The sequence below is a fragment of the Zalophus californianus genome, chromosome 3 (genome assembly GCF_009762305.2).
Source record: "Zalophus californianus isolate mZalCal1 chromosome 3, mZalCal1.pri.v2, whole genome shotgun sequence".
NCBI lineage: Eukaryota > Metazoa > Chordata > Mammalia > Carnivora > Otariidae > Zalophus > Zalophus californianus.
Window position 1 is genome coordinate 140,985,900 of NC_045597.1, and position 22,839 is coordinate 141,008,738.

A 22,839-nucleotide genomic window follows, 5' to 3' on the forward strand; every position below is an offset into this window, starting at 1 on the left:
ATCAGAGTGACACCACTCAGAATCATAGGACATACTTTTACTTGTTAATGCCATGAATCCGAGCTGTTAGAGATTTGAAACTAGTGTAGTTAAAGTCAGTTTGGTTTTTCTTTTAAACAAAACAAATCTACAGTAGTGTATCAAGATGGTTATTATGACAGGTGGCAGTGTTTTAGCTGTTTGAATAAGCAGAATGCAGATCTGAGCAGAAAGGCATTGTGTAGCCCTGGGATGAAAACCTTTCTGGGAACATCAGTGAGCCGACCATTCTTTATTCTCAGAACCCTCAGTCAGGTGCTTAATTCATCCCATTACATTAAAAAAAAAATTCTGTGACTCACTCTTAAAATACCCACAACTGCTCTTAAGACTCACTTTTTTGAGGATGGCAAACCAAGTCCAGGAGAGATGCAAACTTTACTGTAGTCAAAACTGGCATACCCAGCACAAGATAAGAGGCGCTATCCAAGGTAGTTATTCGGTAAATGTTGGGCAATGATGATATTGTCCAGATTTCAGACCCTTTGAAAACGTAAGCCTTGCTCAGATATTTTCTAGAGGCTGGATTTCTTAGTTGCAGAAAATTATGGTTTCGGTTAGAGTTCTGGCAGGTAAGGTTGATTGTAAAGGTTTACCTGAGGAGTATTTAATGAAGGAATGATTTAAAGAGTCGAGGGCAGGGCTCAGGGAACCCCCAGGTGATGGTAGAGCACTTCACAGGTAGCAAAGGTGGGAGCCAGTGCTGTCTCTAGGTCAGAAGAAATGAGGGAGGAAACAGTGTTCCTGGGACCCAGTGAGAACCGTGCCCAGGGAACTGTAAGTATAGATCCAGCTACAGGCAGGACTGGGACAGGTAGGGAGATGGGGGTGAGTTCAAATATGTGAACTCCCCTTCCCTCTCCTCTCCAGTGTCTTGCTGGTATCTTCTATTAGCCAGATCCATCTGGGAGCTAGAGTAAGGGATTCTGGGTAACACAGTTTCCTGGAGCCCAGGGAAGGGCAGAGAAGGCTGGATCATGGATCTGGGGGGGGGGGGGGGCAAATGGAGAATAACCAACACAGTGTGTAAATCTTCTGTTCTCTAAGGCTCTCCTTGCCCTTTGGAAGCATACACATTTGGAAGAGGAGTTATTTATAAAAGAATGTCTTTTATAGGAGCCGGGTAGCAGAACAGAGACACCAGCCAGTCTCATGATTTTCCCAGCTAATTGCTCCCTTTACATGCTCTGCTAAGTCTAGTGTATATTGTACAATTGCTGTTATTTCTTTATGTGCATGTCTCCCTCTCTTGACCTCAGTTACAAACTTCCTTTTGTTTGTCTTGGTTTCTCCAGCATCTAGCCTAGTGCTTAGCATTCAGTAGAAGCTTATGTCTTGAGTAAGTGTTGGAATGACTGTTTCCTAACCTATCTCTGGATGATTTTGACTTCTGTAGTGTACAGGCATACCTCGGAAATGTTGCGGGTTCAATTCCAGACCACCACAATAAAGCACATCTCATAATAAAGGGAGTCAGATGAAGTTTCTTTGTTTCCCAGTGCATATGAAAGTTATGTTTATATACTAGTCTCTTAAGTGGGAAATAGCATTATGTCTAAAAAACAATGTATGTACCTTAATTAACAAATACTTTATTGCTAAAAAATGCTAACCATCATCTGAGCTTTCAGGGAGTCCTACTCTTTTTGCCAGTGGGGGATCTTGCCTCAATATTGATGGCTGCTGACCAGGGTGATGGTTGCTGAAGGTTGGGGTGGCTGCAGCAATTTCTTAAGATAAGACAACAAGTTTTCTGCGTCGATGGACACTTCTTTTCATGAACAACTTCTCTGTAGCATGTGATGCAATTTGATAGCATGTAATATTCCATCTAAATTCTTTGTTTTCATTTCAACAATCTTCATAGCATCTTCACTGATTCCATCTCAAGAAACCACTTTTTTTGTTCATCCATAAGAAGCAACTCCTCATCCATTCAAGTTTTATCATGAGATTGTAGCAATTCAGTCACATCTTCCGGCTCCCCTTCTAATTCTAGTTCTCTTGCTGTTTCCACCACATCTGCAGTTACTTCATTCACTGAAGGCTTGAACCCTTCAAAATCATCCAAGAGGATTGGAATCACCTTCTTCCAAACTCCTGTTAATGTTAACATTTTGACCTCTTCCCATGAATCACGAATGTTCTTAATGGCATCCAGAATGGTGAATCCTTCCTAGAAGATTTTCAATTTACTTTGCCCAGATCCACCAGAGGAATCACTATCTATGGCAACCTAAGCCTTATAGCCTTATGACACATATTTCTTAAATAGTAAGACTTGAATGTTGAAATGATTCCTGGATCCATGGGCTGCAGAATGGATGTTTTGTTAGCAGGCATGAAGAGAACTGTAATTTCATTGTACATCTCCATCAGAGCTCTTGGATGACCAGGTGTGATGTCAGTAAGCAGTACTATTTCTAAAGGAATCTTTTTTTCTAAGCAGTAGGTCTCAGCAGTGGGCTTAAAATATTCAGTAAACTGTGTTGTAAACAGATGCGTTGTCATCCAGGCTTTTTTGTTGCATTTATAGAGCCCAGGCAGAGTAGATGTCACATAATTCTTAAGGGCCCTAGAATTTCAAAATGGTCAATGAGCATTGGCTTCCAATAAAAGTCACCTTGTTGCATTAAGCCCTAACAAGAGAGTCAGCTTGTCCTTTGAAGCTTTGAAGGCAGGCATTGACTTCTCCTCTTCAGCTATGAAAGTTCTAGATGACATCTTTGTCCAATATAAGGCCGTTTTGTCTACACTGCAGATCTCTTGTTTAGTGTAGCCACTTTCATCAGTGATCTTAGCTAGATCTTCTAGAGAACTTGCAGCTTCTGCATCAACACTTGCTGCTTCACCTTGCACTTTTATACCATATACAAAAAAAAAAAAATCAACTCCTTCTAGAGTCTTAAATGTCAGGAAGAAAACCTTAAGACTTGGGGTAGGAAAGGATTTCCTAAGTGTTTTCATACTTTTAGTCTTCAGAGAAGATTTCTTAAGATATAAAAACCAAAACCAAAAAAACAAAAACCTACACATTTAATATAAAAGAAAGACTGACAAATTGGACTATATTAAAATTAAGAATTTTGTTCATTTAAAGAGACTTATTGAAATTATATGATGCCTAAGATTTGCTTCAGTATAATTTGTGGGTGGGGAAATAGGGGTATAGATGAAACAAGACTGGCCATGGACTGATCATTTTTGAGAATATACAAAGTCCTACCAATCAAGAAGAAAAGCGTGAACAACCACTAGAAAAATGGGCAAGGATGTGCATGGGTATTTTATAGATACTGATAAGGAAGCACAGATGGCCAAAAAATATATATATAAAATGTTCAGCATCATTTGTGATTTGGAATACAACTCAGAGCTCCAATGAAATGCCATTTTATACCCATTCAATTGGAAAATTTGAATGATCTGTTAATTTCAAGTGCTAGGGCAGATGGAGATCCAGAGGATCTCACACCTGCTACTATATTGGTGCAAGTATCTTAGAAAAGAGTATTGGCATTATCTCATGGCCACATTTCCAATATTTTTACTCCTAAGTATATATGTAAAAGAGATTCTTGCACATATGCACCAGGAAATATGTGCAGTATTTGTGGCAGCACCGTATACAACATCATAAACCTGGAAAAACCCAAAATGTCTGTGGGTAAGAGAGTAGATGAATAAACTGTAGTATATGCACCCAATGGGACATATACCCAAATCAAAATAAAGTATAATGAAAGAGTTACAGCATAGATGAGTCTTACCAATATAAAATGAAAAAACTTTTAATAGTACATATAGTTCCCTTTTCTAGATATTTAAAACAACTAAAATTGTAACTGTAGGTTTGAGGAATACATATAGACACGATGATAATATAGAGAGAGGAAAGTAGTAGAATGGTGAGTACAGGATTCAGGACGGCTGTTACCTTAGGTAGTAGGAACCAGGAGGATGAGACTGGGAGGGCCATTTGGGTAGATCAGTTATGGTAAAGTCTAATTTTTGCAGCAGGTGATGGGTTCATGGTCACCTATCATAGCTTAGAAATGAAGAATGAGTGAATGAAGGCAGCTCATGTGGCCCAGAGATGTGAATGTGTCTCATTTCAAGATGGTGATTAATCCGTTCTGTGCAATTGAGGTTGAATAAAACAAGAAAGGAGGATTAGGATGAGTGGAAAGGAGTGGTAGCATCGTACATTTACCACCAGGAATTTGGAAATTACACATTTTGCATAGGAGGATAATCAGGGTTTAGGCTAAGCAGCTGTTACAAAGAGACACAAATAAAGCTAATTGCCCAAATAAGATGGATGATCTCTTTCCCACTTTCTCTCTCTCATTCACATAATATAGTTTAGATCATAGCCATTCAATAAAAATATGTGAGCCACACGTGTCACAATATTAAATTTCCTAAAAATTTGTTTTAATAACATAATCTATTTGACTCAATACAGTCAAAATGTTACTTCAACATATACTCCAGGAGAAAAAGTACCAATGAAATATGTCATATTCTTTCTCTCTTACTAAGTCTTCAAAGTCGGAGCTAATTTACACTTACAGCACATCTCGGCTGGGACACTGAATTTTCATCTGAAATACTTGGTCTGTATTTAGATGTCATAAAATTTACAGTTGAAAAAAGTAGTTTCACATACTCAAGTTTTTCATTAACTAAATCAAGTATTGATATTTAAGTTAATTAAAATGAAATAATATTAAAAATTCAGTCCCTTCGTCTCACTAGCCACCTTTGAAGTGCTCAGTGACCAATGTGGCTAGTGTCCATCTTAATGAAAGAGCACGTCTAGTTCATTAGTTATTAAGATGTGCTCCCCAGCCTGTTGCATCAGATCAGCTGTGTTAATATCACTTGGGAACTTGCTAGAAATGCAAATTGTGAATCAGGAACTGTGGAGGTGGGCCAAGCCAGGTAATTCTGAGGCACACTAAAGTTTGAGAACCCCTGGTAAAGAGGTCATTCAGAGACTGAGGCTTTATCATGTTGCGCTACCATCATAATATTGTCCTCATCTGCAGGCTACAAGTTGGCTGGCTAGAACCACGTCTGTGCCCTACCTGTAGGAAGGTTGGGGACTGGGGTGGAGGGGTAGGGTGGGCAAGCAATTCCCTTTTTTAAAGTCTGTGACGCAAAATTGCATACCTCCTTCTCAGATCCCTTTGAGCAGAAACAAGTAGCCGTTACTTAGCTGCAAGGGAGGCTGGGAATTGTAGACTAGCTGGCTGATCGTGTGCCAGCTAAAACTTGTGGAGGTTTCTGTTTCTGAAAGGAAAAAGTGGAGAATGGATCTAGAGGCAATCAGTACTCTCACCACAAAAGGTAGGTTCAGTTTGACTTATTATGCAACCTAGAGCTTAGCCTAGGTTTTGTAATTTCACTCTATCTGATCTTCATTGATATATTGGGTTTCTTGGAAGAGTCAAATAGACAAAATATGGGTGCATATGGTGCATGAAATATGTGTAAACTTGAAAGGTGCCAGGGAAAATTTGAGCCATTACGATCAGCCCCTGACCATCCTCCTTTGAAGCAGAGATCATGTGTGGTCCATCATGTGGACAGCAGAATTTACCCCTAGGTGAGATTATTCAAAGGACAGGTATAGGATTGTTTCAACTCCACTCTACAGAGATAATACTTACTGACTAAGTTGTTTAGCTTTTTATTCTCAGGGTTTAAATAACCTGTTACATTTTGTTCTTGTTTCTATTGTCTTGTAATTACATGGGTGGTGCTCCTTATTCCCAGAACACTGAGCTCCCTCTCAGCCCACTACCTTATTTGGGACTAACGGCTCCCAATTGGTCTTCCAAAAGTAGTCCTAGCAATACCCCTGCTCAGTGCCTTTCTGTGCTATGTGGTGGAGGTAGGGCCTGTCCTGAGCCTTGGGTGTCCTTGTTTAACTGCTCTCACTCAGAAGCAGTTCACAATGACTCAGCATATGTGATTTTTATTTTTTATTTATTTATTTTTTTAAAAGATTTTTTTGTTTATTTGACAGAGAGAGACACAGCGAGAGAGGGAACACAAGCAGCGGGGGTGGGAGAGGGAGAAGCAGACTTCCTGCCGAGCAGGGAGCCCGATGCAGGGCTCAATCCCAGGACCCCGGGATCATGACCTGAGCCAAAGTCAGACGCTTAACAACTGAGCCACCCAGGCCCCCCAGCATATGTGATTTTTTAAAAAAACTATCATATAATTTGTGATTGTAGCTGACATTGGATAACAAATATACAAGAAGTTTCCTAATGGCTTGAGTAGAAACAGTCTGTGGTATACTACCGGGAATGTATTCATTTTCTTAATATTGGGAACTGTAAATTATCTTACACTCTTTACAGTTCTTGATGCCCTTTAAACACAGCTGATTCAAGAAACATGTTTGATATTATGAGTGTAGAAATAGGAAGAGCTGCTTCTTCAGTCTTTGGATAGATTTGAAAAATCAGGACCTCTCCTGTAAAAACAAAACAAAAAAGATGAGAAAATACTCAAAGGAATCCTTTGAATTGCCTTCAGAAATGAAATACATGGTAAAAGTGAAATTAGAAATTAGATTAACAGCTACTCTGTTTCTAATTCCTATAAAATGGCCTTGCTCTCTTGAGACTTGTGGCCATTTCCATTGGTTTTACTTGGCCTTATTTTATCCTGGCTACTTCCTCTGAATTGGTTAAGGCTTCTCAGTGGGCTGTAAGCAGGACAGCTTCATTTCTGGCAGTTCTGTTTTCAATGTTAATTCATCCAGAATAATTGGAATTATGGCGAATATTATTACTTACTCCATCCAGTTGGTCCTTAAAATGCTTAGTGTCAGATTAAAAACCTCATCAAGAACCCCGGGGCCCTTAATTTCTGTCACATTTTCAGAGTCATACTGGGGGACCTCTTGCCCTCTGGGTGTAAGGTGGTGATGATGTGTGGGAGCAGTGACAGGGGTTGGATGTTCAGTGGTTGTATCAGGAGCTTTGTCGTCATAAGAGATCTGGCCATGGATGAGCTATTTAATCTCCCTGTTTTCCCATCTTTCATTACAATACCTACTTCGTGGGTTGTGAGTGTTAAGTAAGATGATCCACTTATGATGAGCTTAGCATAGTATCTAACACATAGAAGTACCTTATAAGTACCAGCAATTAATTAGTATTATTATTCACAGTAGGTGCACTTCTAGAGACACTGAAAATACTCTTGCTGTTACACTCTATATATTGAAACAGTAATAGTTCTCTAGTTTTTCTCTTTTTCTCTATAACTTACTTTATTTAGCTTTTGAATAATACTAATCTTATAGTCTTAAAAATAATATTCACTCAGTATTAGATTAAAAGGAGAAAATGCAAATACTTTCCTAACAGGTCTTAATATTAATTATATATATCTGAAGTCATATCACTTACTCAGTTTCTGTGGTATGTCATAACACTGCTCTGGATAGTAAAATATTTAATAATGACAACAGCAACAATCTCAACTTTTGCACTTACATCTGAATTATTATGGAGAGGGGGAGAGTACCTGTTCAATTCAGGTTAACATTGTTGAAGATTTTACAAGTTGTGAATTGTCACCTTTCCTGGACTTTGGCTCTATTAAATAAACAGCATTTCAGGCTTTAGTATAAGCCACTGGCTTGTTACCAAAGTGCTAGATAGCTAGACAGACAAGTAGTTACTTAAAAAAAAAAACAACTTTTTGATTTGAGATCATTGTAATTCATGGAAAATTGCCAAAAAATGTACAGGAGTTCTCATGTACCTCTCACTCAGTTTCCCCCAAAGGTAACATCTTCCATAATTATAGGACAGAGCAAAACCAGGAAATTGACATTGATAATCCATCCGTAGAGTTCATTCAGATACGCAAATATTTTCTTTCAGTCTATTACTTGTCTTTTCATCCCTGTTCGTGGGATCTTTTGTAGAGCAAAAGTCTTAAATTTTGATAAAGTCCAATTTATCAATTTTTTTCTTTTTACGGTCTGGGGTTGTGTTTTTCAAAAGCAGGTCGACACAGCACCTGCTTTGGCATCATCTGAAGTGCTTGCTACAAAACCCCTTTGCCTGGGCCCCACCCCAGACAGTCTGAATCACACTCGTGGGGATGGGGTCTGATGGTCTGTTAATTTAAGAAACTCCCTAAGATCCAAGAGTCACTGATTCAGAGTTTGGCCTTGAGTCTCTTTTCTTCTTTCTTGACTTTGTCTATGACTGATCCCATTCATTCCTGCTACTTGTATTATCAGATATGTGTGATAAGTTCCACACAACCCTCTGATGAGCTCTGGGTTAGCTGCTCTGCTGGATGCGCTCTGCTGCTATACACAGAAAGTCTTTAATAAATGGATTATTGATTAGATGTTACTTTCCAGGACCCCTATGAATAGGGTGTAGTAGATAGAATAAGAGCCATCCTAATTATTATTTGTAGATTGTCTGTCAAAAAGGCCAGACATTGGTTCTGATGCTTGAAATTACTTAGTTATATAATATTTGGGGAGAGGGATCTAGTTATATAAATAGTCTTGGGGTTATTGTTTTCTTTTGTTCTTTGGTCTTATTTGTACCTCTTCTTCCCTTCAGCAGATAATTTGATATAATCTCTCTTTGGAGAACAATTCACAGCATTTGGTGAATATCAAGATTTCTGTGATTGAGGGACGCCTGGGTGGCTCAGTCGTTAAGCGTCTGCCTTTGGCTCAGGTCATGATTCCAGGGTACTGGGATCGAGCCTGGCACCAGGCTTCTTGCTCAGTGGGAAGCCTCCTTCTCCCTCTCCCACTCCCCCTGCTTGTGCTCTCTCTCTCTCTGACAAATAAATAAAATCTAAAAAAAAAAAAGATTTCTGTGATTGAACAACCTAATATTTAGATATGTGGTTGCTCTTTTTACAATTTTTAAGTATTTTTTTCATCAGCATAAAGAACTATTCCTTGGGTGTCTTTAAAAAGCCCTCTGAAAAATGACAGTTTCATATCTGGATACTTTATTTGATTTTGGAGTAAAATTAGAATGTTTATTAAAACATCAATTTTAGAATGTCTCAATTTTATATCATTTATTTAAAGTAGTTTTATTTTTTATAAGCTAAATTCTCATTTATTTATTTTTTTATTTACTTAATTTTATATAAAGTTAAATTCTCATTTTGTGTGTTCTCCCTAGTCATTGGCTCTATTTAATCCATTTTTTCTAGTTGCTGCAGTCCCTTAAAAATTAAATTGTCCTTTTAAGATGATAGGGCATGCTGGAACAGGACTTGTGTGAAAAGGTAGTAGCTAGAAGGATGGTGAAATGAAACTCTGTTTCTTACATGTTGATCTTGGAAGAAAATGGTAAGTCTAGGAAATAGTGCTTAGCGGTGTTTGTGTCTTCAGAGAGTACAGTCAGTTGGAGTTTACTGGCAAGAAATGAAAGCTAATTTTGTCTTGGTTGTAAAGCTGGATTCGCTTATTACCACAGTAGAGAATAGTGATAACCATGAGCCACGGTGTCCATCCTGTAATAAGGAATATTATGTGCTACCGTATCGTGATAGTGTCTTTTATGTGCAACTCTCAGGATCCTGAGTTTGACGTCAGAGAGATTCGATTTCCACGTGGGCCAGCTAGCTCTGGTGACACAGTCTCCACTAACTTCAGATGGTCATGTCAGCACTGACAGGTGCTGTGGGATATACAGGGGGATCTAGCGACAATGTGATTGGTGTACCTGAACAGAGACATACTGTTAAGTGAGTGGTCATGGAAAACGTGCTGGTGGGAATATATTACGGATGGTGCGATCCAGGAAGCTTGAGTCCTCCCTGCCCTCCTTGGATGTCAGGAATAGTTTCTAGCCATGTATAGGCGTGCCTTTGTCTTGGGCCTTATCATAATTTGAAACAACTTGCCATCCAAGATTTGAGACCCCAAAATTACCCTTTGACCTTGGCTTTCTGTCATTCCTTTTCTTCTCATTCTTCCCAGCCTGGTAGTTGCCTCTCTTATGGTGCCCAGCCTCCTTTCTGTCTTCTCAGTTCATCTGCTTTAGGTTTCATTGCCTTAGTATGCACTGCAAGCAAGCCAGTTCAGGAGGACTATCTAGTTTTTGTTACTTTTTATCCTCCTCTGAGTTATCTGGCCAATCCTGACCTTGAGTTAACCCTAATGTTATTTATTCTCTTATCTTTTGCTCCAAGGATAAATGACTTTATTGTATAAGTCTTCAGGAAGCTGAGTTGATTTTGCTTTTCTCCTGCCAAACCCTCATAGGTACTTGGTAAAACTTTCATGTCCCTCTAACTGCTTTACCCATGTAGGGGCTCTTCCCAGTGCCTTCCCCTTGGAAGACCCTACTTCCATCCCCATATTGCTGTGGAATTCTTGCTGCTCCTTTTTCTAGGGAGATATTTCAAGGCCATCTGAGATTAGCTCCCTTAACTTTCATCTTTTTGGTCTCCAGTTCTCTCTGTTTACTCTTGTCTCTGCTTCCATTCCATTTGAAACAACTTGGAAGGGTCTTCTCTTTTCCAGTGCTCATCCACCTGTTTCTGCCCTTAGTCATTTACCTTGCCATTTTTGTGAGAACCTGATTTGTCAATACATCCTTTCTTTTCTTTCTTTCTTTTTTTTTTTTTTTTTTTTTTGTAACTTAAGTTTGGTAGCTTCTTACCATATGAAAATGCTCAGATCTATCTGATCTTTTAGAGGAGAATTTCTCAATGATTCACTATTGATATTTTGGGCACCATCATTGTTTTATGCTGGATAATTCTTTGTTGTAGGGGGCAGTCCTGTGTATTGCAAGATGTTTAGCAGCAACTCTGGCCGTTACTCACCAGATGCCAGTAGCACTCTGGAGTGTTGCCAGACATTGCCAAATATCTCTTAAGGGGCAAAATTCTTGCGACCAAGCCATTCCATCCATCGCTCTTCTACTTTTCTTTTCATTCCCATCATCACCAAGTTTCCCTGTGGACCACTCACTTCTTATCTCCTCTTCCTCACCATTCAGTCAGATCTGAATCAGGCTTCTGGCACTACCCATTACCGAAAATGCTCTCAGAGGACTGAAATGACCTCATGGCAGCCAAATCCAGTGACTGGTCTTTTCTCAATGCCTTAGTTTTCTACAACTTTTGACACTGTGGTCTCATTTTATGGTATCCATCTTATGTATTCTTTTGGCTTTCCTCCTAGCTCCCTGTCTCCTTTAGGTCTCCTTTCTCCTGGACTTTCTAAATATAGGGACTCCCCTCTGTGTAGGCCTCTGCTGTCCTGTTTTTTCATGGTTCTCATCCCTTCTCACGTCTCTTCTGGTCACTGCTCTGCAGATGACTTCTAAATATAGATTCCGTTTCTCAGCTGCACTCTAGGCTTTACATGTCCTTTCGCCTCTTGGGTACCTCAACCTGATCTTCTGCTTGACGCATTAACTCAGTACGTATCAACACGTTCGGAAACAAACTCCTCACCATCCCTCCTTTCACTGATTCCCGTTAACGGGACCCAAACACTTTTTTCTCAGCAGTTCCCCAAACGTTTTTGGTTGTACACCACATTGCTAAAAAGTTTTTGTGCATGTTACATCCAGAGTATGATATTTATTAATAAATTTTATACATGTGCCATAGTGTTAAGTTTTAAAACATGAAATAGAAATTTTAGAGGTTTGGGAATATGAGGTTAATCCTTAAAATTTTACAGTAAAACCTTTCTGTTCTTTAAAATGTTAATAATTTAACATACTTCATTTTTAAAAAAAAAATCCAGATTTAATACTTTGTCTTACAGAAATCTAAGTACAGTTTATTTTGATTCTTGATTTTAATGTTGCCTTAGTTGAAAAAGATACGCCACAAACGTGTGGATTCAAATAGAAGTATATTTTTGGCTATACTTATGAAATTTTAATTCTTAAGTGGAATGGTGGTTGTTAGGGGTTCAGGAGAGCAGGGAATGGGAGTTATTATTTTATGGGTTCAGAGTTTCAATTTTCAACATGAAAAGAGTCTGGAGGTGGGTGGTGGTAATGGTTGCCCAACATGTAAATGTACCTAACACTACTGTATCATACAGCCCAAAATGATTTAAATGGCAGGGCACCTGGGTGGCTCAGTCATTTAAGTATCTGACTCTTGATTTTGGCTCAGGTCATGATCTCAGGGATATGAGACTGAGCCCGGCATAGGACTATGTGCTCAGTGGGGCGTCTGCTTCTCTCTGTCTCTCTCCCTCTCCCTCCTCCCACTTCCTTGCTCTCTCTCTCAAATAAATAAATAAATCTTAAAAAAATGATTTAGGTGGCAAATTGTATGTTATGTGTCTTTAACCACAATTAAAAATAATAATTTAAAAAGTGCTTAGCAGAGAACCAGTCACGTAATAATTACTTATTAAAAGTTGATGTTAATATTTGTTATTATTATTTCTATACCAGTGTCATTAATAATTGACTCCATGGTCCCATTCATACTTCTCAGTGCCTTAATTTTGGTTCAGTAATTGATTATCTTACTCACTGGGTCTCACACAGTTCCTAATACAACATAGTAGATACTCAAGAAACAGTTATTGAATACATGATGTGACAACAGTGGATTACAATCAATTTTTGGTTTTCTTCACATTAGGGATTTAGTTCTATGAAAATGGGCATGGCTTAAGAGTAAGTACTTGATTCTTTTCTATTTGATGCCTTAAATGTACTAATAGCATTCTGCATGGATGGTTGTTCAGTGTAGAAATTTATATTTAAGGCAGTTAAACATGTATTGCACAGATAGGCATTTTACTCTAGAATTTATGTTGCCACATATTGTGTATTAGCCATTTAAAAAGTTTTATTATTATGAGCTCTATAAAGGTGTTAGCATGATTGCTTAGACAAAAAGTGGGTTTAAGATGATTTTTTTTAAAAGATTTTATTTATTTGTTTGACAGAGAGAGACACAGCGAGAGAGGGAACACAAGCAGGGGGAGTGGGAGAGGGAGAAGCAGGCTTCCCGCGGAGCAGGGAGCCTGATGTGGGGCTCGATCCCAGGACCCAGGACCTGAGCTGAAGGCAGACGCTTAACGACTGAGCCACCCAGGTGCCCCGGTTTAAGATGATTTTAAAGTTTATCTTCTGAAAGTGTGACTGAGAAGCTATGTTTTTAAATGGGTTAGATGTGGGAAGTGTGCACTCAGGGAAAGAAAGGGGAATGCTCGGTCTCAGTCTTTCATGGCTAAAATTCTGCTTTTTACTCCTCTGCTTCACCAATACTGTTTGACTCTTCTAATCTCATTTCACAAAATAGCCGCCTTCTCCTTTTTCTTCATTGGCTACCAGAAACCTTTTTGAGCAGTTGTCTAGCTCAGCAGCCTACTTTCCAGTAAAATGTAATCACAATTCCCATATCGCTCTTGGCTTCACTGTCTGCTCCTCCTAATTCCCCCCTTTCTGCGTGAATCAGCAGATGTGGATGACGTCATCTTTTATGTGGCTGTCTCGCCGTTGTTAAATGTCGCCCTGCCAGAAGTCAAGTGTGGTGAGCCTGCTTCTGCAGTTTTTGCTCTTATGAAATTGGTGGAAATTTTGAATGAACAAAGAATTTTGAATCATAGCAATTTGGTTAAAAAACAAAATATCAACCCAGGGATCAGATACGGGTTAGGAGTCCCTTACAACCTGAAACCATGAATCAGTGGTTGATACAATAAATGATTTCATACCATTTTGTCATGCTTTTCCAAGTACTGCCAGTTGGCCAAAATGTAAGTAGGATATTGATGCCTTAAGTTTTTATCAAAGAAATAGGAGATGAGCTAACTTAAGCATATAAGTCTTATCTTAAATATTAAAAAATGATTCAATTTTAAGATTTTTTTTTTTACTGTGGAACAATATGCATACTACATGAACCACAGAAAACGTTAAAAATGTAGTCATATTCTTTTTTAAAGATTTTATATATTTATTTGAGATAGCACGAGAGAGAGAGCATGAGCTGGGGGGGCGGAGGGGGGGCAAAGGGAGAGGGAGAAGCAGGCTCACTGCTGAGCAAGGAGCCAGATGATGTGGGGCTCGATCCCAGGACCCTGGATCATGATCTGAGTGGAAGGCAGATGCTTAACCGATTGAGCCACCCAGATGCCCCAGCTTGTATTTTCTTATATAAAATTTATTTATTTAAGAATATTATTAAAATTATATATATTTCATGTACTTTATTAATAGTCATATATGTATATACTTTATAAGATATATAAATTGATAACATATATAAAAGTTTATAAAATCTTTAGTGCTCTGTACCTGGTTTATTCCAGTCTTCTCTGCTTCCTCAGAATGTAAATGGCTGTAATTGAGAATGAGCACTGTTCACAGTTCTTAGGGATGATCTGTCTTCCCCTTCTTGATCTGCTCCTTGGCCTGGGAGTGGACTGTATGCAGAGGTGAGTAAGAGGATGGGAATGCCAAAGAAGGCTGGACAACCTTTACCCAGTTGAGCTACTCATCTAGCTTGTTAAGAGTGGCATGGCACACGTATTACACTTCTGTGTCATTGAATCCCACCACTTACTTGGCTTTTCCATCTGGAGGTCTCAAAGACATCTTTAACTTCTTAACATTGTGATTGGAACCAGTCTTTTCATCCCTGCGTAGCAGCTAAGCCTTTGCCTCCTGCTGTGTTCCTCTATTCAGTCAGTTGCTCCAGCCGGAAACCTGGGATGGATCGCCTTTGGCGCCTCATTCCCTCCTGCGCTCCCCACCCATATTGAACAGTCCTATCCATTCATCTCTAGAATATATCCCAAATTCATTCTCTTCCATTCCCATCTTAGAAAACAAAACAAAACCCAGATCTTGTATTTGACCCCAAATTATCTGGCTCCGGCCTACAACTGCCACTTCATTTCATGCCTTCCTCTCCTTCCCCTCTCCACTTAAATGCTGCCGGTCGTTTTCCAGTCCTTGGTATGTCCAGCTCTTTCTTGCCTCAGACCCTTTGCATATGCTGTTCCCTCTGTCTGGAGTGTCCTCTCCTTCTTTGGCTTCAGTGTTAGCTTCAATGCTAGTTTCTCTGAGAAGCCTTTTCCTCCTTTCAAGTTAAGTCTCTCTCCTATTTTTTTTTTTATTATAGTAGTAGGTCTTTTTTCCTTTGAGCACAATCCGATGCTTAGCTGCTCATTACTATTATTATTTTTTGTCTCTCTCATTAGACCATAGGTCCATGAGAAGAGCAAGGGCAAGTCAGTTTGGCTTAACATCACATTCCCAGCTCCTAGCAGTATGTCTGACATGTAATAGATGCTTGCCGTATTGCATGAATGAATAAGTGAGTATCTTTTTATAATAAGAGAATAATAATAATATAACAGTCCTAACATTTTCCCCTTGGATGTTAAAGGTAGTAGATTGCTTTCTTGAATTGAAGCCATTCAGTAGGTGGTGTTACTACTGTATGGTTTTATACTTTCACGTGATTCTGCATATCCTGGTGTTTGCTATTCAGAGGGAGACGACTGCTTATGCTTATTTCGTGGTTCTTGACACTTGGTTAACAATTTAATTTTAAATCACTACTGAGACTTGCCTCAAATGGACAAAAAAACTTACCTAGGTTGTTTAAAATGTATGAGTCCTACTGTACTGTATAGAACAGCAAAAATAATTTGCTTCTTTGGTAGTGAAAAAAAAGTATTTTCTCTACATGTGTTATTTTCCCCCCCACAAAGGGCTAAGTTACAGATGCAATATTATCTCTGTTATAAAAAGATCTTGATTGAATAGTAGGTAAGTCTGTAGCAGCCATATTAAAATGTACTTTTCCAGAGTATGCTCCATTTCAGAGGTAAGAGGGATGTGAGTGAGAAATGACATGATGGATTTGACTGCCGCTGCTTCCTACTGGATGATTCGACAGAACTCAAGCATGTCTTCCACTGCTAGCAGGTTGCTGTAGAACCATGTGAGAGCCGCAGGGGGCGTCCCTGCCTCCTCGCTCCGCTGGGATGGGTGGTTGATTTTCTCTAGATGCCTTTTCTAGGCGCAATGGCTAAGTATGCTAGGATGATTTCTTACTGTTTTCTTTTTAATTAAAAAAAAATCATTGTAACATATGGCAACCTTTTCATAATTGCACTTCTGCTAATTTGAAAATGCTGTTACAAGGTGTGTGTTGTTGGACTCTGTCACAGTTTGCTAGGAGTCTTAACTAAAAACTCAGCCTGGGAACCTACCCCAGGTTTGAAGATGATGGTTTCACTGAGCAGTGGTGTGGGACACAGAAAACAATTCAGCCACAGTACCCTTCAAGAAGATGAGGTCGGTTCTTAGTCCGAGTCAGTGTGTGGGAAACACCTGTACAAAATAGTGTGTCTGACCCTGTGTGGGATGCGCACAGATTAAGCAAACATTAGCTCTAGCGAGAAGCAAGTATACATGGAATAATTAGATCCCAGTGATTTATGCACAGGGCTGTTCTGTGCATCCCCATATTCTGTGTTTGGGGGCCTCACAATGACACCATGACATAGGTGGGGGTGTGTGTGACTGGTATTGTTATACCTAATTTACTGATGGGAAAACTGAGCTTGGGGTGATTTAGGTTGCGTGTGTTCAAGGGGAACAGGCAGGGAGTGGCAGAACTGGGGCCCACAGCTCTGTCTTCGACTCCGGGTTTGAAAGAAAGAAGAGCTGTTCATGGGCCCCTGGGATGCTGGCCTCAGTGGCATTGACACACAGCCCTCACAGTTTTGGAAAAGACCCTGACTTCGAAAGCTGACTTGGTAGCTCCCACCTAGAACCGTGGCTCCTTCCTCTCTCTTGCTCCATGTCTTCTATCCTCCTTTTGGCGTTTCTGCAGTTCTGGCCTCGCCGCTGGCCCCCACCTGTCTTTCCACTCCCAGCTTTTCTCTTGATCCAGCTTCCCTTGTGTGTCGCCATTCTCTTTCTTCCCTTCACCGTAAGAGCATTTCCTGATTCTCCTTTATGAGTGCCATTTGCTCCTCAACCCCAAACTGCTTCTCAGTGGAATCACTGGTGCTGTCTGAGGTTCCTGTTTTTCAGCCCTTACTCTCGTCAGTCTCCATACAGTCTGTATCTGGGGACCAGCTGCCATTTCCCTAATGTCTCCTCAGGTGGCTTCTGGGCACCTTCTCTGTTAGCTCCATGCCTGTTGCTGTTCGACCTCCAGCGCTCTTCCTCCTCTTCTGCCCCTTAAATGTTGAAGCGCCCGGAGTTGTGGCATGGTTGTTGGAGGCATGAGCCCTCAGTTACCCATGTGCCATCTCTGCATGTCCAGCAGCCACCCCTGCCGCCAGAGACATGACCACCTCCAAGGTCTCCAGGTCCTGCCCTCTCCCAAGTTCCCAGTCTCTAGATTGTATCCTGCCATGCCCAATATGGAGCAGAAACTCTTTCCATCTACTATGGAGTCAGTCTCTAGTTTCCCAAAATAGAAGCCTTGGGGTCTTCTTTATGTGGGGTCATCAGGAAACCTCGATGCTTTTACCTCAGACTTATTTATCATGGCCTGCTAATTAGCCTCCCTTCCAGTCTTGCCACGCTCCAGAATGTCTTCCATTCTGCTTCCAGAGTTACCTCCCTCGCTGTTTAGTCTGATTCTATCACTCTCCTTACTCTAGGTTGCTGACTCCCCCTTTGTCTTCCCCACAGGGCGAGGGCCACTTCCACTGACAGCCACCAGCACCTGTGCCCTCGATGCTCAAAAGTGTGTGTAGAATGAATGAATCTGGTTCCAGTCTCGCTTCTCAACTTTACCTCCCTGTGACTGGCCCTGTGCTATCGTGCCCCCAGCCCCTCACCATTTCTCACGCATGCCCAGTTCTTTACTGTGTCCTGCTTTGTCATTTTTAGATTTTTTCTCCCATGTTCCTTATTTCACCTCACACCTTACAACTTTTCCGTTCTGATGAAAAAGTCCTTTTGTCTTTTTTCTGCATTGTCTTTGTTGAAGTCAGTCACCTCTCAGTACATTTCTTCCTTTTCTTGTCCTCATCCATTTCTGGTGTTAATTTTTGTATTTCTGATTCTAGGTGTTTTTTCAGATCTCCAAATGCTTCTGTGAGGATATTTAAGTCAGTTTGGAGTGTTGTTTCAGGTTCCTTCTGCTTTGGGTGGGGAGAGTTTTCAGCGGCTCTTTGGTAGGGTTCTGATGTTTTTCTCTTCCTAAGCATTTCCTCGGTGCTCTTGCTGGCTCGGGAGCTCGCATCTCTGTCAGAGGTGCCGTTTCTCCAATGTGTGCTGCTGGTGGTGGATGGCAAGGCTCTGGTGTGTCGTAGGAACCTTACTTTCTCTGTCTTCCTTCTGTGCTGTAGCACCACTCCCTCTTTCCTTCTCTCCCAGAAGCAACACTTCTCTCTCACCTTCAAGCCCTTTCGCTCCGTGGAGCTGGGGCTGAGAGCTACCAGGCCTCGGGCCATGTGTGCTCTGTGGACACTTGGCACACGACTTTCCTTCTTCGGGGGTAATTTTGTCTGGGCTTCATTGGAGTCCCCTCCATGCCCCTGTTCTCCTTGCACACGTGCCTCTCTTCACACTCACTGGTGTGTAGCAGCAGAAGCAGCTCTTCTAGAAATTCGTTTCTTCCGACACTGACAGGTAATTTGAAGTTTGTGGTATTCTGTGCCCCTAATCGTGACAAATGCCTTGGGCCTGTGAAGATATTTGCCATCTTGTTGATTTTGTCGTCTTTTGGGAAGGATGTGTAGAGAGATTTGGACCCATGCAGCTGCCGTGGTCCTCCAAACTAGAAAGCTCCCGCAGGGAAAGTTACATTTCCCTTGCTTTTAGGTGAGAAACCCAAGACTCAGAAAAGCTAAGGAACTTGGCCAAGATGGCATGGACATCAAAAACCGGGATATAAGGAGAATTTCTTCTTTTGCTTATATCAGAGAAAGTCTAATCTGCTTTTATGAAGCTTATTTATGGTTTAGCAGAGGGGCAATGTAAATTTTCTTTTTTTCTTTAAAGATTTTATTTATTTATTTGTCAGAGAGAGAGAGAGGGCTCACGTAAGCAGGGGAAGTGGCAGGCAGAGGGAGAGAGAGAAGCAGACTCCCCGCTGAGCAGGGAGCCCGATGTGGGGCTCGATCCCAGGACCCCGGGATCATGACCTGAGCTGAAGGCAGATGCTTAACCAACTGAGCCACCCAGGCGTCCCTAAATTTTCTTGATAAATTTTAAAAATACTGTGGGGAAGTAAGGGTATTCTGAAAATGTTTAATGTTTCCTTTTAAAGAAATTTCAGGTTTGGGGGTGCCTGGGTGGTGCAGTCAGTTCGGTGTCTGACTCTTTTTTTTTTTTTAAGATTTTATTTATTTATTTTGACAGAGAGAGACAGTGGGAGAGGGAACGCAAATAGGGGGAGTGGGAGAGAGAGAAGCAGGCTTCCTGTGGAGCAGGGAGCCTGATGTGGGGCTAGATCCCAGGACCCTGGGATCATGACCTGAGCCGAAGGCAGACATTTAACGACTGAGCCACCCAGGTGCCCCCAGTGTCTGACTCTTGATTTTGGCTCAGGTCGTGAGATTGAGCCCCATATTGGGCTCTGTGCTCAGTGTGGGGTCTACTTGTCCCTGTCTCTCTGCTCCTCCCCCACCCCCAAATACATAAATAAAATCCTTTTTTTTTTTTTTCCAAATACGTGATTCTTCCCTTAAAACAGAAAGAAATTTCAGGTTTGGTTGTGTGGCTGTGTTGGTACATAATTATGTACAGACTGAAAGTTTGTGCTGCTTTATCTTTTTACGATGAAATGGAATTTTTCCTGTGATTGTCTCTTGATGCATATTGTTGAAGATCAAGAAGAATGTAATCCAACTTGTAACCTTAACATTGGTTGTTTCAAGGTTAGAAAAGCATAGCCACTGGTGGAGAGGTTCTATTTCATTATGGAAGGATCAGTAAATATTGCTCTCCATGCATACAACAGTGTCAGGTTCCTTTTACTGTGATGGAGACATTTGTATCAAGTGTTCAGTCTTCGTATTTGTCTTGAGCGTTTTGGTTTGAGGATTTGAGAACTAAGAGTGTCAGATGTTTTAGAGGGAGACATGAGAGTTCTCCGCTTTGTTTCATTTTCTGTCTATACAATTAACATCTACTCATGCTGATATTTTGAAAAAAAAAACACAAGGAAAGAAAATAATCTGAAATCTCATTATCTAGAATCAACTATTATTGATTTTCTGGTATTGTTTGCTCTTCTGGTGTTTTTTCTTTTTCTGGGTCTTTTTTTCTATTGTATATTATGCAACATATACACCGGAAAAGTAGGTGTACCAGTAAAATGTGAACATTTTTTCCAATAAATCATCTATGGCATGATTTTTATTGCTATACATTTGTTCCTTTACATGGATGTGCCATACTTTACCTAATCAGTCTGCTATTATTGATTTAGGTTGCTTGAGGTCATTTTTGCTATTTTGGCATTACAGTGAATATTTTTACAAATATATCTTTGTGTACACTTTGATACGTAAGGAGTAACTGACTCTCTTTTTTTAAGATTGCCACTTTTCTTCTTGGAGAAATAGAATAAAATGTACAGACTCCTTTTATATCTATTTGCTTTCCTTCAACTTTTCATCTTTGTTTTGTGGTTAAGTAACTCCCTACAGGCTCATTCCTTCACCCATCAGTTTTTCTCCCTAGAGTTCACTTTTGCATCAAATTACTCTATTTTCTATAGCTTTGGGTGCCATCTATATGCCGTTGATACCCAGACACTGACCTTTCAGTCAATTTACAAGTAAATCTCCAGCTGCTATTATAAAATCTGTAACAAGGTGTTTGATTCATAATCTCATAGCCAGACTCTCCCAGCAGGAGAGAGTTCTGAGCTGCAGAGCCGAGTTATCTAACTGCCTACTGGACATCTTGCCTGAGGTCACCAATAGACATTTCAAACCTCAAGTGTAAAAAAATAATCATAGCCACTAACAATTTTTTTTTGAGATTGCTGTGTGCTGGGAATCATGCCATGTATTTTAAATGTATATGCCCTTTCTGTCTTAGCCACGTAGGTTTACCGTATTTCCCATTTTACAGATGACGAAAACAGACCAAGAAGGTTACATAGAAGCTAGTAAATCTTCCTGTACTCTTTACAGATAAGCTGTGTGGTTTGCAAAATGGAGTTCTTTTTTTTTTTTTTTTTTTAAGATTTTATTTATTTATTTGACAGAGAGAGAGTTGGCAAAAGCAGGAACGCAAGCAGGGGGAGTGGGAGAGGGAGAAGCAGGTTTCCCGCTGAGCAGAGAGCCCAACACGGGGCTTGATCCCAGGACCCTGGGATCATGACCTGAGCCAAAGGCAGATGCTTAACAACTGAGCCACCCAGGCGCCCCGCAAAATGGAATTCTTGATGCTTCACCCTATAGTGTCTTCCCAAAGTATTTCTTGTCTTGGTAAATGGTGAGCTATCTACCCAGGAGCTCATGCCAGGAAATTGGGAGATATCCTTGGTACCTTTTTCTCCCTCATTTATCAATATCTCCTGTTGATCCTATTTTCCAAATCTGTCTTGAATCATGCCACTGTTCTGCACACCTACTGTGCACCACCACCACCCCCCCCGCAACCAGGTCATGGTCATCCTTTCTCCACAACTCCTGACCCTGCTTCTGTTCCTGCCCCTCAGGACTAGTCCACACACACAGAGTGATCTTTATGTATTCATATCTAATCCTTCACTGCCCTGGTCACAGCCTTCCATTCTCTTTCCATCCTCACTCTCACTTCCCTTGATGAGGCCACACTTCCTCTTCCTCAGGGCGCTGGCACCTGCTCTGCCTTCTGCCTGAAGTGCTCCTCAGCTCCGTTCTTCACCTGAACAACTAACTCCTACTTCTGCTTCGGGTTTCATTTTAAATGTCACTTGTGCAGAGCAGAAGCCTCCTCAGATCCCGAATGAGGATTCCTCTTTCTGTTCTCAGACTCCGGCCATTCACCCTCACAGCCCTGAACATAGTGTATTGACTCCTCATCTTAGATTCGGACTCGTTTATAATATAACCTTAGACTCTATGGGATTATTTACCTGATAACTGCCCTTTCTGCTCCCCTCGCCTGTCAATGCCCTGAGAAGGTTGTGTCTGTGTCTATTTTTACCCTTGAACCTTAACCCTAAGCACAGTCCTTGGCACATAGTAGATGTCCACCAAATATTGGAATAAAAAAAGCAGGAACATATTGAGTTCTGGCCGCACCTGGAAGTGAAATAAGCTGGCATGTCTCTTTCCCCTGTCCAGGGGTGTGGGTGTGTAGTTGATTTTCTGTGTTTGTCTGGCAGGAGCCAAAGGACTGCAAGCATGGGACCCACCTTTAGGCAAACAAGGGAGTGGTGGGCTCAGGGAGTGGAAGATGCTACATAATGGAAGAATAAGACTCAAAGGAGGGAAGAAAGGACCACGGCTCGCTTTTGTCCTGGTGGGAGAGCCCATTGTGATCCCTAAGAGGGTTTGAAGGATTGAATTAGTCCCAGTTCTTAAAGTTTTTATTTGGTAAGTCATCTACTCTGTCAATATTGTGAAGTCAAACTTAGCAACAGTTACTATGAGTTTTTTTTTTTTCTCCTTCCTGCTCCTCTCAACTAGAGGAATATCTGCGTTTAATTTTCAACGGCATAAAATTGCATTAACTGTGAGTGGGCCATTTCTGCTTACAAGGGCTTTCCACGGAGCAGAAAGAGATTACAAGGGGCCCTTCATGCTTGATTACTGCAGAGGAGGCGGTATTCAGCAAGAGCCTCGCAGAGCCCATAATATGTCAT

The 22,839-nt window shown here is 40.8% G+C and overlaps 1 protein-coding gene across 12 annotated transcripts in view; it reads left to right on the top strand.

Annotated features, from left to right (window-relative positions):
- Positions 1–22,839, top strand: part of OSBPL6 (oxysterol binding protein like 6) — a 207,472-nt gene that overhangs the window by 40,587 nt on the left and 144,046 nt on the right. The window contains exon 1 of one of the 12 annotated variants that reach the window (XM_027587967.2): positions 13,513–13,584. The exons of 10 other annotated variants lie outside the window; for them this stretch is intronic. The gene's annotated coding sequence lies outside the window, so the exon portion shown is untranslated. Of the gene's footprint in view, positions 1–13,512; positions 13,585–22,478; positions 22,571–22,839 lie in introns of those variants that run through there. One more of the 12 variants, XM_027587968.2, reaches the window with a different exon arrangement.